The sequence below is a fragment of the Dermacentor albipictus genome, unplaced genomic scaffold (assembly GCF_038994185.2).
Source record: "Dermacentor albipictus isolate Rhodes 1998 colony unplaced genomic scaffold, USDA_Dalb.pri_finalv2 scaffold_11, whole genome shotgun sequence".
Classification (NCBI taxonomy): domain Eukaryota; kingdom Metazoa; phylum Arthropoda; class Arachnida; order Ixodida; family Ixodidae; genus Dermacentor; species Dermacentor albipictus.
In genome coordinates this window covers 5,498,754-5,517,127 of record NW_027225565.1, presented here as the reverse complement: position 1 = coordinate 5,517,127, position 18,374 = coordinate 5,498,754, and positions in this window count along the sequence as shown.

Sequence of the window (18,374 nt, the reverse complement as noted above, 5' to 3'; positions counted from 1 at the left end):
TACTATATTTCTCGATAAGTTCCACCTCATATACGAGACGTCCTCCAAAGCTATAAAAATAAAGCAAAGAAAACGGGACAACAATTGGGTAACGCAGGATATTATGGAATTGTGTTACTTAAAGGATAAAGTTTGGCAGAACTGTAGAAAGGACCCTGAAAATGTAGCATTTAGGCAGGAATTTCGCACATTGCGAAATCTTGTAACAGCCAAAACGCGACAGGCAAAAAGAAGATACCTATCCCAGCAGTTTGCTCTAAACAGGAATGATGGAAGAAAAACATGGAAATTGGCAAACAGTATAATGGGCCGCGTCAAACAGGCAACGATTGAGGAGGTCATCGACAAAAACTTTCTAAAAGAAGAAACACAGTCATTGTGCGAACTGTTTAACGAGACTTTCATGCACGCAACAGATAAGCTGCGCATTGCTCATGGTACGAATCGTCTCGAATATCAGCCAATACTTTCATGCACACAGACAGCGTACCTTCCTGAGATAACAGAAACTGAGCTATGGAATATAATAGGTAAAATGAAGATGTTCAAACCACCAGGTTTTGATCAGATCCGCGTAAGAGATCTGTACTACAATTTTAACAAACTAAAAGATGTGATTCTCAAAATATTAAACGGAATATTAGAAACCGGAATGATGCCCAAAGAATTGAAAATTTCGATAGTGAGACCTGTGTACAAAAGTGGAAAGAAAAGTGACTGCGCGAACTATAGGCCAATTTCTATTATACCTGCCCTGGCTCATATTTTGGAAAAGCACGTGGCTTCCGTTATGCAGTCTTTGTGCGATAAATATTCATTAAACAACCCGGCACAATATGGGTTCACAAAGGACCGGAACACAACCACGCTCTTAGAAGAATTCTCGGATTACATTAACACTGCGATAGAAAACAATCGCCTTGTGCTAGCATTGTTTTTAGACCTATCGAAGGCATTCGATACTATTGATCACGCCTTATTGTTGCAAAAGCTGGACAACCTGGGTTTCAGGGGCCGATTTCATCAATTCCTTGAGGGATATTTCACAGACAGATCACAGTGTGTAAGGATTGAAAACAAATACAGTGAATTGAAATCAATAAAATTCGGTGTTCCGCAAGGAAGTACTCTGGCCCCATTACTATTTAATATCTACGTCTCTGAACTGGGTTTTTTGAATTTGAGATCAAGAATCTTCCAATATGCAGATGACACAGCATTAGCACTAGAACTCCCTGATCTAGATCTTGGGTGCAAAGTGTTTCAACAGGATGTTGCAGGGTAATAGACTGGCTGACGCAAAATTCAATATATTTAAATCGGCAAAAAACAAAGCTGATCTATTTTAGAAACCCACACAAACGAATGCTCCTAAGGGAGTCTCTCTTTTTACATAACTCTCATTGTACTCCGTGCACATGTAAATCTATACCATTTGAACATGCAATTAAGTATCTCGGAATAATATTTGATGAGCATATAACATGGAATGATCATGTGCAGTATATATGTAACAGGCTTAGAGCTGTGTCTGCGATGATGTACAACCTAAGAGGTAAAACTTCGATGCACTTGAGGCGCACCATATACATGGCGTTGGCTGAATCTATTATAACCTACGGTATAACATTTTATTGAACTTGTTCTGATCACAAAATGGGAGCCATAAACCGCATAATTAAAAGAATAGTAAACAGTGTAACCTACGGAACTATGCTGCAACAGGCTGACAAGGAGGAACAATACAATAGGCTTGGCATACTGGAAATGCGTGAACTATTTTATTACACTGTGCTCACACGTCATTACTATGCAAAGGATTTCAAAGTACCTGTCAAGAAAAACGTTGCCCTAAGAAAGACAGAAACATACATTAAGCCACAATGCTTTACACATTACGGGAAAAAAGTAAGGGGATATTACGTGCCACAGATATTTAATGAACTTGGAGAAGCACTTGGAAATTTAAAAACTAAACGAAAAATGACTAAATCAATAAGGAAATGGTGCTCATCATTGCATATAAATCACTGATGGCCTCTTACATGTGGAAGGTTGCTTTCCTAGATTTGCTCCTTAAATATTCTGTGAGTTGTCGTATGGCTCATTGTCAAGCTATTATGATGTCCTTTATTTATTTATTTACTTAGTTTTAATTTTGCTCGAGTTGTAGTCATTATGTCTCTATAGTTTTGTATAATATGGTTAGTATGTACTAGTATGCCTTACTTCATTGTTTTCTGGTACACGTTCGATGATTCCCTGTGCTGCCTGAACAACCAACAAGCACGCTGTGCTTAGGTTGGACAGGAAATGAAAACCTATGTACAAAATGAAGATGAATAAAATTTTCGATTTGATTTGATTTGAGTGCGAGTGAGTGCCAGTGAGTGTGAGTGCGAGTGAGTGTGAGTGGAGATAAGTGCGAGTGCCAGTGAGTGTGAGCGGAGGTGAGTGCGAGTTCGAGTGAGTGGACGCGAGGGCGAGTGAGTGCCAGTGAGTGTGAACGGAGGTGAGTTCGAGTGAGTGCCAGTGAGTGTGAGTGGAGATAAGTGCGAGTGCCAGTGAGTGTGAGCGGAGGTGAGTGCGAGTTCGAGTGAGTGGACGCGAGGGCGAGTGAGTGCCAGTGAGTGTGAACGGAGGTGAGTTCGAGTGAGTGCCAGTGAGTGTGAGTGGAGATAAGTGCGAGTGCCAGTGAGTGTGAGCAGGGGTGAGTGCGAGTGCTTGTGAGTGCCAGTGAGTGTGAATGCACGTGAGTGGAAGTGAATGCTAGTGAGAGTGAGTAAGGTAGGTGAGTGGGAGCGTGAGTGGGCGCTTGTGATTGTGAGCGGAGGTGAGCATGAACGTGAGCGAGTGCGGGGCCAAGAAAAATTATGGTGAGTGAGTGTTCTCCCACACTGCCGACCTATGAATGCAAGTAATGGAGAATAGTCAGAAATTAATGGCGTAATGGCAATAATTTTACACAAGCAAAACAACAGACACAAGACGTGTTGCAACTACTCGAGAATGACAAAAAAAAGCTACACAGACACACCAGCAATTTTTTTGCTCAATATTAGATTGTTTTAGAAGGAACAAATATGATGCTTTTTCTTATATTTCTGTAAAGGAGGGTGAATTAAGGTAGAAAAATTATGTCAGTGGTTGCGTTCCAAAATAGCTGCAAAAATAATTGGGCATGCAGCAGCATCCTCATCTCGAATGGGTAACTTAAGCCAGTGCGTCCCTCATTAAACAGCGGCAAGATATTCGCATCTCGGTCAATAAAACACTTTGACTGTGTTTGCGGTCTTCATCAGCTTCCTTCGAAGCCTTGCAATCGTCTCCTGATACTTGAAAATTTGCCCTTGGATATTCATGATGTCCTTTGGCTGTGGAGTGTATATTGAGGAAATAATAGCGGACAGGTGTAATTGGAGATTACAGGGAGAGGCCTTCGTCCTGCAGTGGACATAAAATAGGCAGATGATGAATAGCGGAGATTCCTGCGATACCTACAATGACAAGCCGAAGGTAAGCAATACTGGAGGCTTCAAAGCTGTCGAGTGTAGACGCTACATTCTTTCGCGTCCTTCAAAGGTTTAAAATGGAGATGCAGCTTTCTATTATGTTATGCATATTTTTCTGATCCAAGGTCAAGGAAGCATCTTTATAAATGCGATGAAACAAGAAACTGTCTACGGGAAGGACTCCATACACAATTAAAACGAAAACGTGTATCTTCAGCTCAATGCAAAACAGCTAACAATGCTTGAGCGCATGTAGATTGCTAGCGGTTGAGAGAGTGCGCATTTATTGCCACAGTGCAAATATTGCACGTGTACAGCTTTAGAAGTAGCTACATTTCTTTTACAAAAATGTAGCACGATACTTTTTCAGAAGCTGTGGCGCGGAACATAAAGCTCTCTGCACCGAACAGCACGAGTTTATAGGTAGCATCTCTTAACAAGCCATATTTTATTTTCTAACTTCGTCAATGTTTCGAACGTGCCTTGCAGCGCGGACACTGCCACGTCGCTGTTATCGCTAGCATGGTGGCGGCTTTGATTAATGCTGTTTCGGACCGGCAGTCATGGCAAAAAGTCCGAAAACTCAGACAGCGAAGGGTTCTCGCGTCCGAAATTTCAGACGTTCTTATGCATTGACTATGTATTATGCATTAGGGATGTGGTGGCGCTGCGAAGCCATTCGAATTATCAGGCGTCCAAACGTTGATCCTTGACAGTACATTGCCAATTCTTCCAGCGGGCGACACAGCGCCAAAAAGGATTTGTTACGATTCCCCTCCATTACTCGAGCCAGCATTACCACGACATTCGTTCCCTTTCAACAAAATTTCTGCTCATTTTCCCTGATAGGAGGACAAATTCCCCTAGTTTTCCCCAGGTATTTCCAGACTATTCAAAATGCCAGAGAATTCCCGGTTTTCCCGGTTGGTAGACACCCTGCATATACTGTGCCGAGGAAAGCGTATGTCGCCTTGAAAAAGACAAGTCTACTTGTTGAAACATTGTCTGCGGCTTTCACCTTATTCTTGTTTTGCTCATAGTCTTCAATTTGCATCTTCCACCTTCCCCAATGTATTCCCAAGAACATGGTAGGAGTTCAACTAACCTATCAAAACAGCACGTTCCACTGTATCTTATGCTTTAGCAATGTCTCGAGTCAGTAGAACAGTGTATTGCTCGTGGCATCATGTGAATTGTAGGCAACTTTTTAAATCGACAAAGTCCAGATAGAGCAGTCAGCCCTGAATAAAATTTGACAAGTAGTAAGTGACTTCTCATTATTAAAGACAGTGATGTGGAGGTGAAGCATGCTTTCAATTAATTTTAATAAAATGGGCATCAGTGCAATGGGCATGATGTTTCCAAAGTGATACCCTCCCTTTATTTCTAAATAATATAACTTTAGAACAAATATGTACAACAAATATTCGATTATATGTTGTTTCCATGTTAGTTTCATCAAGGTTTCCCTGTATGTATCATGCACAGATGTCTATGCAAAGAAGAAATGCTTGTGACAAGAGGCTATGAGAAAGACCAAAACATTGCAAATACACAACTAGAAAGTTGGCGTAAAAAAACTTCATTACAGACGAAAATAGTATGCCTTCTTTAGCATACTCTTGTGCTGCAAAAGATAATCGGATAATGTACACTCCCATGTGTGCCATGTTTAACACTTGGGAGAAGACGGCGAATGCGGGAGATGGAAATTCAAGACGATGAGCAAAACGTGAACAAGGTGAATGCAGGAGCCAACGTTTCGACAAGTGGACTTGTCTTCTTTGTTTGATCCGCACCGATGGCACCGGCTGTTGGAATCTCAGCGCGGCCACCAGCTGTTGGAACCTCAGTGCTGACGCCCGTTATTGCAACTGGGTCGCAAGCCCCAAGGGTAGCGTTGGCCTGGGGCACACTGGAAGCATCCGAAGGTCCCAGCAAAGCATGAGGCGACTGCTAACAGAACAACTTGTTTATTCTAGCATCGCAAAGAGCGGGCGGTCTGGTCGACCGAAGTAGAGAGACGGGAGAGCACGTTACTCAACAGCAGAAATCGGAGCCTCTCTCCTGACGTCCGGGGGCAGCTGCTCTTATACTCTCGGAGTTGAGAGCAAGAGGGAAGGTCATGGGACTACGTCACGTGACGGTGGGGCACGGACGGACTGATAGACACGTTGGGACAAGGAGGTGACGCATCAGCCGGGCCGGCGCCGGTCAGACCTCCTCGCTTCACACTTGGGGAGCTCCTCTCCCCGGCTGCCGCGCTTTGACAAGCGTGGGCACACACACACACACGCACACACGAAGACACGTGGCACTGAAACATGCCAGGACGCGCTCGGCGGGGATGCGTCGCGGCCGCTCCGAACGGGCCAAAATGTCCGCCGCTTTGAACGAAGCCCCGGCGTCCGTTGAATCCGCGCCGGCTACAGCGCGCGTCATAGGCGAAACGTAACAGACCGCCCCGCCGGGGGAAGGAGATCCCGATGGTCAGGGGACTGCATCCGCTGTCCGGAGGGATGTCGCTCGATGATGCTTATAACCGAAGTCGGTCGTCCCTCGGCGTTTCTTGAGCGCAGCGCACCGAGAAGGCCTCGTTCTCACGTTCAGGTTCACACAGGACACTGCAAAGTGACTTCGGGAGAGTTCTCATTTTTGTTCTCTTTCCCAGCAAGCGTTAGAACTGCGCCGAAACTCAGCCGCTCAGTCAGCAAGCACGGCACAATCCTCACTAAGCCATGCCAGGCTCTTTCCCCTTTTATACTACTGCCTAGTTCCTTACAGCAGTCTAGCAGCACTCAGAACGCGTCCACAAATTGGAAAATTGCACTAGAAAGCACATCATCACTTTGAAACACTACACAAAAGCAATATGTTAAAAATCCTGCCTCAGGAAGAAAAACATCAATAACAAACAATTTTGAGGCTGATTCCCACGTTAGGGGCTTCGACTTAAGCCATCGGCGTTACCGTTGAGACTCCCCTTTTTGTAACGCACCTCAAAGGAATGTTATTGCAAAGCGACGCTCCAGCGCAGGAGGCGGCCATTTGTGAAAGAGATAGTCTGCAGCCATTGGAAAGGGCAGTGATCCGTTTCGAAGCATGCGAAGCGGATATCGCAGCGAGCGAATGTACACTACCTCAGCTGGCGAAAACCCCGTAGCCGCATGCGGCGCGGTCCTCAATGCAAACATCACCCCAGGCAGAAACAGCTCCCAGTCAGTTTGTTGTTCAAACCACAATGCTCTCCACACGCGCTTCATGACGGAGAGGAGCTTCTCAAGGGAATTCGACTGTGGGTGGTACTCTGAGCTGTGTAACAGCTTTACCCCACACCTTTCGAGAAAGGCTGTCGTCAAAGCGCTAGTAAACACTGTGCCCTGATCTGATTGGATTTCCGCAGGAAAACCAACTCGCGCAAATATGGACAGTAGTGCATTGACTATCTCCACTGAGCTGAGTTCTCTAAGCGGCACTGCTTCAGGGAACTTTGTCGCTGGGCAGATCACAGTCAAAATGTGTCTGTACCCCGTGGCTGTTACCGGCAGAGGTCCCACTGTATCAATAACGAGCCGTCTAAAAGGCTCCGTAATGATAGGTACCAACTTCAACGGCGCCCTCGATTTGTCCCCTGGTTTGCCCACCCGCTGACAGGTGTCGCATGTCTTCACAAAGTGGTCTGCGTCCCGAAAACACCCTGGCCAATAGTACTCTTGCAAGAGACGGTCCTTAGTTTTCTTAACTCCTAGGTGTCCGGACCACGAACCCCCATGCGACAAGCGCAACAGATCCTGACGATAGCACTGAGGCACGATCAGCTGATCGAACTCCACTCCCCTGCGGTCTATATACTTCCGGTACAGGACCCCACCTCTTTCCACAAAGCGAGCATTTTTCTTGGCGATACCTTCTTTGACAATGCAGCGTATGTTTTCTAGGCTGCCATCCTTCTTTTGCTCGGCTATCAAAGCCGACCGGCTGACTTTTAGCAACCTATCAAGTCCGTCTGACGTAGGCGCTATGAGCAAATCTGCAGATAGCTCTTCTAGCTTTCCCGCATCGGACATTTCCTCTCCAGTATCTGGTGCCTTCAACGCTACAGGCACAATTTTATTCAGTTCGGACGTGCTCTGAATATCAGCTTGCTGCGCCTCTGACCCTTTCTCATTGTTTGACAACGTCGGCCCCGCAACTACCGCCTTTGCAGCGAGCTCCCGAACCTTCGATCTGGTTAAGGCCTGAACGCTAGCCTCACCAAACAAAAGCCCCTTCTCGCGCAGGAGGTGATCGGACCTGTTCGAAAATAGGTACGGGTACTGGGGGGGCAGCATAGATGACACTGCCGCCTCCGTCTCAAGTGCTCCGAAAGGACCTTCAATAAGCACTTTTGCTACGGGCAGACACACGCTGTGAGCTTCCACGGCTTGCTTGATCCATGCGCACTCGCCCGTGACCATATCGGGTTCTACGTAAGAGGGGTGAACTACATCCATCGTAGCTGCGGAATCGCGAAGCACTCGGCACTCTTTCCCGTTCACGAGGAGGTCTCGCATGTAAGGCTCGAGAAGCTTCATGTTCTCGTCAGTGCTGCATAACGACAAAAACACGACTTTTGTTTTTGTTTCTGGACACTGCGCCGAAAAATGACCCGGCTTCTGGCACGTATAACACACGCGCGCTTGCCTCGCCTCGAACCGCTTTCTGCGTTCGGCTTCGGCTGCCGCCGTCTCCTTAGGTTCAGTCGGACTGCTTTCACTCGCGTCCGCACTACGTGTGTCCCCCTTTGCTCTCATGGGCGTGAACTTCGGCCTCTCAAACTTGGAGCCAAATTCACCCTTTTGACCGTCCTTAGCTCCGCGAGCCCGACGCGTCACAAACTCTTCGGCTAGCTCAGCGGCTCTAGCCACCGTACTAACGTCTGGCCTATCCAAGACCCAGTAGCGCACGTTCTCAGGTAACCGACTATAAAACTGTTCTAGCCCGAAACACTGCAGAACTTTCTCGTGGTCACCAAACGCTTTCTCTTCTTTGAGCCACTCCTGCATGTTTGACATTAGCCTGTAGGCAAACTCTGTATATGACTCACTTTTGCCTTTCTCATTTTCTCGAAACTTCCGACGGAACGCCTCCGCGGACAGCCTGTACTTTTTTAGCAGACTCGATTTCACTTTGTCGAAATCCTCTGCCTCCTCTCTATCCAAGCGAGCGACTACGTCGGCCGCCTCGCCGGGTAACAAAGTGAGCAAGCGCTGTGGCCACGTTTCCCGAGAGAACCCCTGCTTCTCGCACGTTCGCTCAAAGTTAACCAGGAACAAACCAATGTCCTCTCCAAGCTTAAACGGCCGCATCAGGTCAGTCATTTTGAACAATACTCGTTCTCCTGCACCGTGTGCCTGACTTCCATTACGAGCGCGTTCCATCTCTAACTCGAGACGCTTCATTTCCAAAGCATGATCGCGCTCTTCTTTTTTCTCTTGTTGCTCTCGTTCTATCTGTTCTTTACGTTCACGCTCATCTTTTTGCTCTTTAAGTTCGCGTTCCTGTCTTTTTGCCGTCTCCCTCTCCTCAATGGTCTCAAGGCATTCCGACAGCTCGTCATCCTCAGCTCCTAACTCAAGAATAGCCCTTAGCAGTTCTGGTTTTCTGAGTTTGTCTGAGACATCCAGACCCAACTCTCTTGCAAGCTCCAACAATTTCGGTTTGCGCAACGACTTCAAATCCATGGCTGCTCTGAATGCTGCTTTCTCTACTGCCTACTATTGCCTTGCCGCAACTAACCCGGCAGCAACGACAACCACAATTACCAGCTCTGTTTCTGACACTAACAAAAGCCTGGCAAAACTCAGAAGAAGAAAGTCCCGCACTCACCAAACCTCGCAGCCAAGAATTCAGCGCAGTCGTTCCGCTGCAGGCAACCAGTCATCACACAGGGCTCGTTGCACTGCTCCCGGATGGTCGTTGTGCTGCTCAGCATACAGTCAACCGCATATCTTCGCTGCTGGCCTCCGTTGTCGCGATCTCACCGCTGGCAACCAGATGTTTGATCCGCACCGATGGCACCGGCTGTTGGAATCTCAGCGCGGCCACCAGCTGTTGGAACCTCAGTGCTGACGCCCGTTATTGCAACTGGGTCGCAAGCCCCAAGGGTAGCGTTGGCCTGGCGGCCTGGGGCACACTGGAAGCATCCGAAGGTCCCAGCAAAGCATGAGGCGACTGCTAACAGAACAACTTGTTTATTCTAGCATCGCAAAGAGCGGGCGGTCAGGTCGACCGAAGTAGAGAGACGGGAGAGCACGTTACTCAACAGCAGAAATCGGAGCCTCTCTCCTGACGTCCGGGGGCAGCTGCTCTTATACTCTCGGAGTTGAGAGCAAGAGGGAAGGTCATGGGACTACGTCACGTGACGGTGGGGCACGGACGGACTGATAGACACGTTGGGACAAGGAGGTGACGCATCAGCCGGGCCGGCGCCGGTCAGACCTCCTCGCTTCACACTTGGGGAGCTCCTCTCCCCGGCTGCCGCGCTTTGACAAGCGTGGGCACACACACACACACACGCACACACGAAGACACGTGGCACTGAAACATGCCGGGACGCGCTCGGCGGGGATGCGTCGCGGCCGCTCCGAACGGGCCAAAATGTCCGCCGCTTTGAACGAAGCCCCGGCGTCCGTTGAATCCGCGCCGGCTACAGCGCGCGTCATAGGCGAAACGTAACATCTTCAAGGTCACGTACACTTTCAGTATATATAGGTGGGGTTCTTCTAAAGGGGAGAGGGTGTGAGGCGGGAGGGTGCGGAAACGAGGGAAGGTGTGTTAGCCTGTCGAATTGAGAGTAAGGGAACGCGGTGCACAAGGTCAAAGCCAGGGCCACCCCTCACCCCCCCACCCCAGTCTTTTAACCCACGCGTGTTAGCCGATGTGTCAAGGGCGTCTGACACGCTGGCTGAAAAAAAAGGGGGGGGAGGGGAGAGGAATGGAAAGGAAATAGAAAACAAAAAAAGCGGGGGGGGGGGTGTACGCCAAGAAATCCAACGAAGTGTGGTTGCCTATAGCTTGAAGTTTAGCATAGCGAATAGATTCTAAAGCTCCCTTTGAAACGTTTATGCCTATTGGTTGCAATGTCTTGAACTTATGGATAAGGTATGATTCTCTGTATTTTCTTTCTCATTCAGAACGGAAACTTGACTGTAAGATGTAAAGTTTAAGTTCATCAAAGTTATGACCTGGTTGGTTGAAATGCTTGGCGACGGCTTTGGGAAGCTTTTTAGTTGTGTCCGCGCGGTGTCCGTTTAATCTGACGTTCACTGATTGTCCTGTTTCACCGATATGTTGTTTCTTACAGAAGGAACATTCAAGCATATAAATCACATCCGAACTTGTACAAGTGAAGCTAGATTTGACTTCATGTGTATAACTATTTCCGGTGCTTTTAATTTTAATGCCACTTTGAAGGTGCCTGCAGGTTTTGCACCTAGGGCGACAACATGCTTTTATTACGGGGGAATGCTGTTGACTGTTTTTTGCGTGCACTAACATGTCTTTAAAGCTCCTGTTCCGGCAATAGGTAACCCCCCCCCTTTTTTTTCCTTTCCATTCCTCTACCCCCCTCCCTCCCTGCTTTATTTTTTTATCAGCCAGGGAGTCAGACGCCCTTGAGACGCCGGCTAACACGCGTGGGTTAAAAGACCCCGGTGGGGGTGAGGGGTGGCCCTGGCTTTGACCTTGTGCATGCTTTCCTTTACTCTCAATTCGACAGACTAACACACCTTCCCTCGTTTACGCACCCTCCCTCCTCACACCCTCTCCCCTTTAGAAGAACCCCACCTTATATACTGTGGTGAGGAAAGCATATGTCGCCTTGAAGAAGATAAGTCCACTTGTCGAAACGTTGGCTCCTGCATTCACCTTGATGACGTTTTAACGCGAAAGCGTTAAGGAGCTCGTGTCGCAGAAAAGCTGGTGTCGTCGGCGGCGTTGGCCGTGAGCGATAAATCCCAGCAGGCACTTCATGAATAAAAAACAACTTGCAAGATGGGCTGGGTGGGAATCGAACCACGGTCTCCAGAGTGTGAGACGGAGGCGCTACCACTCAGCCACGAGTTTAATGCTTCAAAGCGGTACAAAAGCACCTCTAGTGAATGCGGCGTTGCGTTAGAAACGAGCTGTTTCTAAGGCTCAGGCGTGCGTCGCTTGCTCTGGCGCACATTTCGTTGCCGCGCCGAACGCTGCGTTGCTCGACGCTCACCGCGTCCGATGCGGGGCGCGTAGTCGCTGCGTCGTAGCCCATTGCCTTACACCCCTTGGCGGGTCGATGGGAACGCTGTCGCGTTTCACTCTTGAAGGCGAAGCTTAAGCGTCCTCCAATTTTTGCTCATCATGTTTCACACTTTTGATTTTTATTGCCGTTTTGTAAAGTTGTTAGATATAAATTTAATTAAAATTCAACACATTAAGAAAATGTTAGCTTGAGTAATAAAAAAGAGGCTTTATTTCACTGAAAAAAATAAGGATAAAGAAAGCTCTTCTTGGCATAACAAACATATTTGGAAGCAATAGGAACACAGTAAATGAACATCATTGCTAGTAAGTTAAAACTGGAAATGACTGAGGTGGGAATTTTTGCTTGAGCTCTTAGATCAGCAACATTTTATCATAAGCTAGTACCGTGCGGACTAGGAGACCAATTCCTGCGATGAAAAAGTAACATGTCCAGAAACACATCTAATTTTGACATGTAGGGCTGTTAACATTCAAATGATTGTTGTCAACGAAAATGAAATACTGGAACAATTTTAAACTATTGTCTCAGAGAAAGTTGTGAGGATAGGATTTATACGAGACATTCCCCATAAAAATAAGATATCTCAGATGGAACTGTACCCGGAATCCTGTTTCAGATGCTGCCTTTGGATGAATGACTTTCGGTTTCAATGCCAATGTTCACAATATTGCACATACGGAAGCATCTATCAACAATGTGCAACTACGCATAATGCTTCAGCACTCGGCTATAATAAGAAATGACAATGACGTCAAGGTTACAACTGGTTGTGTTGTGTGTTAATATGTAATAAAATTTACATGCCGATAACAGAACTTACGTTGTACCCTCTCGGTTTCAGCTCTGCCTTCACATGAATGACTCTGGTTTGAATGACAAACTACGCTGTTCCCTTTAGTGCGTCAGCCTTGACTAGAAATAACTCTTCAGTCCACAACCACAACAAGAAATGGGCAATTAACACCAAGCTGTAATGGCATCTCAAAATAAATGTAATATTACAGTTTAGAACGAAACACTGTTGACCTCCAGATCACAGTGTTGCCTTCCCTTCCCCATCTTCCCCATTACTACCTCTCAGTTTGCCAATATTAACTGCACTGCATTCCTTAAGTTGGCATGTCAAATGGAAGTGGTAATAATGATTCAGCCCTCAGTCACAAAGGAAACAGTTTAAACATTGAGCTGCAACAGAGACTGCACAATGTGCAAAATAAGTAAAATAATGTGTTTACAATGAATCTAAATCCATTTTCAATTCCCCCTTACAAGAATGACTGTAGTGTCAAAGAAAATCTCAAATGTGTTGAGTGGCGTCCCTGCCCTTGTCACTGGTTTGTTTGAGAGCCTGGAATGCTCTGGGCGGGTAATAGTACATCTGCTGGGTGGAAGACTTCAGCTGCCACCCTGAAGCACGCAGCTCGATTAGCTCCAGAAGGACTTTGCGCGAGTGCGCCGGTGTAGTTGATTCGATGAAGGCATCGCGTAGTCGACTCATCAGCACAACCATGAGGTGTGGTTCAGCTTGCTCCATGGTCTTGCCGGCAGCTGTCATTGCCGACTTTAGCAACTCCATCTGTGGGCATAGGGCGAAAGTACAAATGGATTACAGGCATGAAAAGGTGCTATTGAACCCATCCCAACTTTCCTGACCATGGCTGCTGCTGTCTTGTGGAACTGTTTGCAATTATAATAAAATAGATTCATTATGTATCCAAACGTGGGACTGAAATTCGGTCGCCCAACAAAGCGGCCCGATGCTCTAACCATTAGGCCACAATCGCATGTATCGTGCCAATGCCAACTAGCGTTTTGAGATAATCGCCGCGTGTGTCGCATTGCATAGCACAAGTATGTGAAAGCACATGCACATGTGCCACTTTCCTTTGTGCCAAAGAGACTGGAATGAAACAGCCACTTTTATAGCATCCTATTACCTATTTCATGAAAGCTTCACTTCACAGAGATACCAAGATGCCAGTTGGATCTGTACATCTTTTAGATACCGTATTTATTCTAATCCAGGTCAGTAGCTTTTTCAAATAATTATATACCAAACTCTAGAGTCGGCTTAGATTTGAGGATTTTAATAAGCACGCCACTTTGTAATTGAAAATGATAAATATGGTGCATAGCTAGCGTCATCTAGAAAAGTCAGCATCACAGCCGCTACTACCTGTGCCTGTAGCCAACCAAAATACATGAGCGATGTCACCATTTTGACCTGTGTCGTGTCGGTATGGTGGGTAAGTATCGGCGTGCACCGTGGCGTTATCGTAATGGGCACCCTGTGAAATTAATTTTGCCTGTAAATGTCGCACCACCTGGCAGCAGCGGTGAGTGCCCGCGAGTAGGCCCTCACCTTCATTTCACCATTGTCCGTGGTGCACTCAGGCCCACCTGAAAGCCTGCTTTTCCAAATTTCCAATGGATTCACTGTGCCTTCTTGGCACCTCCTCCGTGAGAAGTGTAAACAAAAAGAACAAGTGCAGATACTGCTGCGTAAAAGGGATACTAAAGGTTAATATTAAGGCAACGTGGACTGTTGAAATACCATCCCATAAACCTCGAAACGCTTGTTTCGTGCGAAGAAGAGACTTATTTTAAAAGAAAATGCATTCTGAAGTGTCCGTGTACCTCTAGCGCAGTTCAAATCACCCGCCCTCCGATCGAGGAGTATTGGCGTCATGGTCTCATAGTGACGTTGCGCCGTCGGTGAGTAAATCGACTCCCAGAGCAGCACTATGGCTTTTCTGCACAAAACGCAAACGTGCGGCCAGAAACAGAGCCAAGACAGAGCCGACTGCAGCTCGAAAGCGGAACTATGGTGGCTAGCGGAAGGGAAAGCGTGCGACGATAAGCCGGTTCTTTATTTCATGACGCCAACTTCGATGCTCGTTGCAATGGACGACCCTGACAACGACACATTGGCTCGCGATGCTGGGCTCGAGTTCAGCGATTTAAGCACTGATGAACGTGACCTGCTGCTGAGGGCTCGCGCTGCCGGCGTCGTTGCATACTACTACGCTGGCGGCCTGCTTTGAAAGGCACTCCACGCGACTTCAGTAAATCGGCGTTGAACTCGTAATCCTCTGGACGAAAGTGCAGCGAGCACACTATGTGATTTTTCGGCTCTTTGCCAGCGCGCTGTGGCGCAGAGGTACGGCACTTAACCATTTCGAACGGAGAGGTTCACTCGTTGACACACAGTGATAAGTAACGTTGGATTCGCCACTGCAACCGCCCTTGGCCAAGTTCCGCGGACCGTTTGTGCATCCCACGACATCACATGGACGTGACATTCTCGCTGCTTGTTCCAAATGCATGTTTCGCGAGCCAGCAGGACCACCGCAGCACGACGCGATAAAGAAACAACTGAAACTCCAAAGCACGCGCGGCGCAAAGTCGAGCGCGCAGAGTCGAATGAAAACGAAACCTTTCGATCACCCATACTACTGAAGGGTAATGTAAAAATGTTATTTTTTCTTAGAATCGAATAGAAGTAGGCACGTCGCATTTTCTTCCGTCTTATAATCTAATGAAATGATCTTTTTAATACGAGTAGTTGAGTACTAGTGACATAGGCCCATAAATTATGATGAGGAGTGCTTTCGTCATCGGGCTAGTACCGGAATGTCGCTGGGGGGTCTCAAATCGTGTCATGCATTTACCTCAATTTCTCGGTTACTAAAGCTCTGTTCGCGATAATATTGACGCCTTAGACATTCTAGAGCATTGCTTTATCACTTTAACTTGACTTTCTGGTAACCTTTAGTGTCCCTTTAAGTCACAACCGCGAAGGGGATGTTGGCATCAAATTGTACCGCTTAATTCTCTTCAAAACCAGGAGAAGCAACTCTGCAGCTGAAGTGGATTGTCGCGGTTTGTGTTGGTCTTGAGAATTTCTGTTAAACGAACTAAGACGTAAATGCAAAAAAAGCAAAAAAAAACCCAGCAGCGGCATCCGTGAAAACATACGATAAAGTGTCAACTGCATAAAAACGCGTGAAATGATTCCCGCTTTTGTAAATTAGTTTAGCTTTTCTTGTTCCAAAACAAAGGTGCAGTGGTTGTTGTGTCAAATGTAGCTTCGTAAGCGCTCCGTGCTGGAGCTCTGTATGCACTGTGCTTCTTCCTGCGCCAAGATCAAGACGCGACTGCTGGAACCGGGCTCATTCGTGCTGGTTTTCTCATGCTTAGAACAGAACTAAGGTTGAAGTACACAGCTGCACACATCAAGTATTCGAAAATTAGCATTTCTCTTGCGCACGCTAGCGCATATTTGTTCAGTCTTTGGGTTGTTTAGTCTCAGCTGATTGCTATCTAGTATGCTTCAGCGGTAATGCCCTCTCACATTCGAGCAAGAACAACGCTAGAATATGCTCGAGGCACTTTGTCAATGGAGAAAAAAAGCACTTGCCTGCCGTTTTGTGAAAATCTCTACAATTGTGACGTGCAAGGCACGCTCCAAGTAATGAAGCTACAAATGGCAGTTAAAAAACGTCCACAGCTGTATTTGCTCACTTAATTGGCATAAAGTAATGATTTGTTAACTTACTTTAAGTTCGACGTCGTAAGCATGCTTGCTTTGTTGTGACAAACAGTTCGCGACTTGCAGTGGTTGCTTAGTGGCTATCGTGTTGGGCTGCTAAGCACAAGGTCGCGTGATCAAATCCCAGCCAAGGCGGCCGAATTTTGATGGGGGCGAAATGCGAAAACACCGGAGTACTTAGATTTAGGTCCGGATTAAAGAACCCCAGGTGGTCCAAATTATTCCGGAGTCTCCCACTACAGCACGCCTTATAACCAGATCGTGGTACTGGCACCTAAAAGCCCATAATTTAATTTAAGCACCTCCTGCAATGTCCGTGCTGCTTATTTATTTGACACAATATGGATGGTTGTAGTTGTAAATTTGACGTCCTTTCTCAAGCGTCAGTGGTCCAAAACACGCTTCAATGTTTTTGATTGCCTCAAAACCGCAATTTAGAATGACCAACATGTTTCAAATGAGCGCTGCGAAAGCTTGCCTCCTTAGCAGTGGCTGGCTCGACGTTTCGTGGAACTGAGATGGTGGCGCTGACAGCTGCACCGCCTCCCCATTGATGGTAGCCAATGGCTCAAACAAGCGATGCCACAAAGGAAAAGTGCTAGCCGCAGAGGTATTGTCAAACGTTCAAGCCAGATGGGACTTCAGCATCGATGAGAGAAATGTCCATCGTGGGAGGGGGCAATGGGAGACAACTTTCGCGTGTGCTGCAACGAGGAGATGATAGCGATAAGAAAGCGCGATAACAGAGAGGAGCTGTTTACTGAGATCACACTGCGTTTCGATGCGTACGAGCCCTGCCGCACTGTCTGCGCATGCGTGGGTGTACAGAGCGAGTTTGTGCGTGTCCGCAAGCATACGAGGCTAGCAGCGATGATTATGTAGAGTGAGCTAGGCATGTTCATATTAAATAAATACTGTTTTCATTTTGTGAATGCTGTCCTCACTTTTTTGTGCGGCCTACCACCGAGGTAAGTTTTTAAATTTTTTCTGGCTTCGGACATTCGGGGGTCGGCTTAATAGGGGCCGGCTTAGATTCGAGTAAATACGGTAGTGTAATCAAACCTCGTATAATGAAATCAACGAGAAGAAGGGGAATCAAGGGTCCGAACATTTCATTCTTAGTCATAACCATATAGTCAAGGAAAGCATAGGGGAAATTATTTGTAGTTATTTTAATTATTTAGTTATTAAGTTTTTAAACATTTAATGAAAGCGGATGAAAAAACAACTTTCCGGCAGTTGGAGCCAAACTCACAACCTCCACTTCACGTGTGTGTTGTACAACCAATTATGCTATGGCGGTGGCTGTTCCCACGTTTCATTTTTAGGCATTTGTGTATGTTTCTTAGATGTAAGTCATAGCTGACCAGAAAATACCTTTGTTGCATCCAATATTTGTTGTAAGCATACATACATTTGTTATGTAATATTATCAGTGAAGAAAATTTTAGTTTGCATAGTAATATCCAATAATTTGTTATATTCGTACGGTACATTATATAGTCAAACCTTAATACAACATGCATACAATGAATTATCAAATAAGACAGTAAATCTAAAATGTTTCTTGGCAATGTCAATACGTAACAAATACATGCTTATAATGAATATTGGACTTAACGATGGCATTTTGTTATCCGCTGTGACTTCAGTTTAATGAGGTTCGATTGTACATGAAGAAAAAAAAGAAAATTTACAATTAAAGAAGTTGTAAAGATAGAAAATAGGAGTACAAATAGGAGTACACTACAAGACAACATCAAATACATTAAAGTAGTTTGTGTGTCCATGGTCACATATTGTTCCTTTAGAATTAAAGGACGCCACTGTGCCCACGAAGACTTGTTGTAACTTTACAATACTAACACGAAAGTCCCACTGGTATCTGAATTACACAGCCATGCAAAGGACAGCTCCACACTTTTGCCCTGAAGCTGATGCTTGGGACACTGCTGGCACTTCCAATAGAACATGCCATACCCCTAGACAACATCGGATCAGTTATCTCACTAATTATCAATTACTT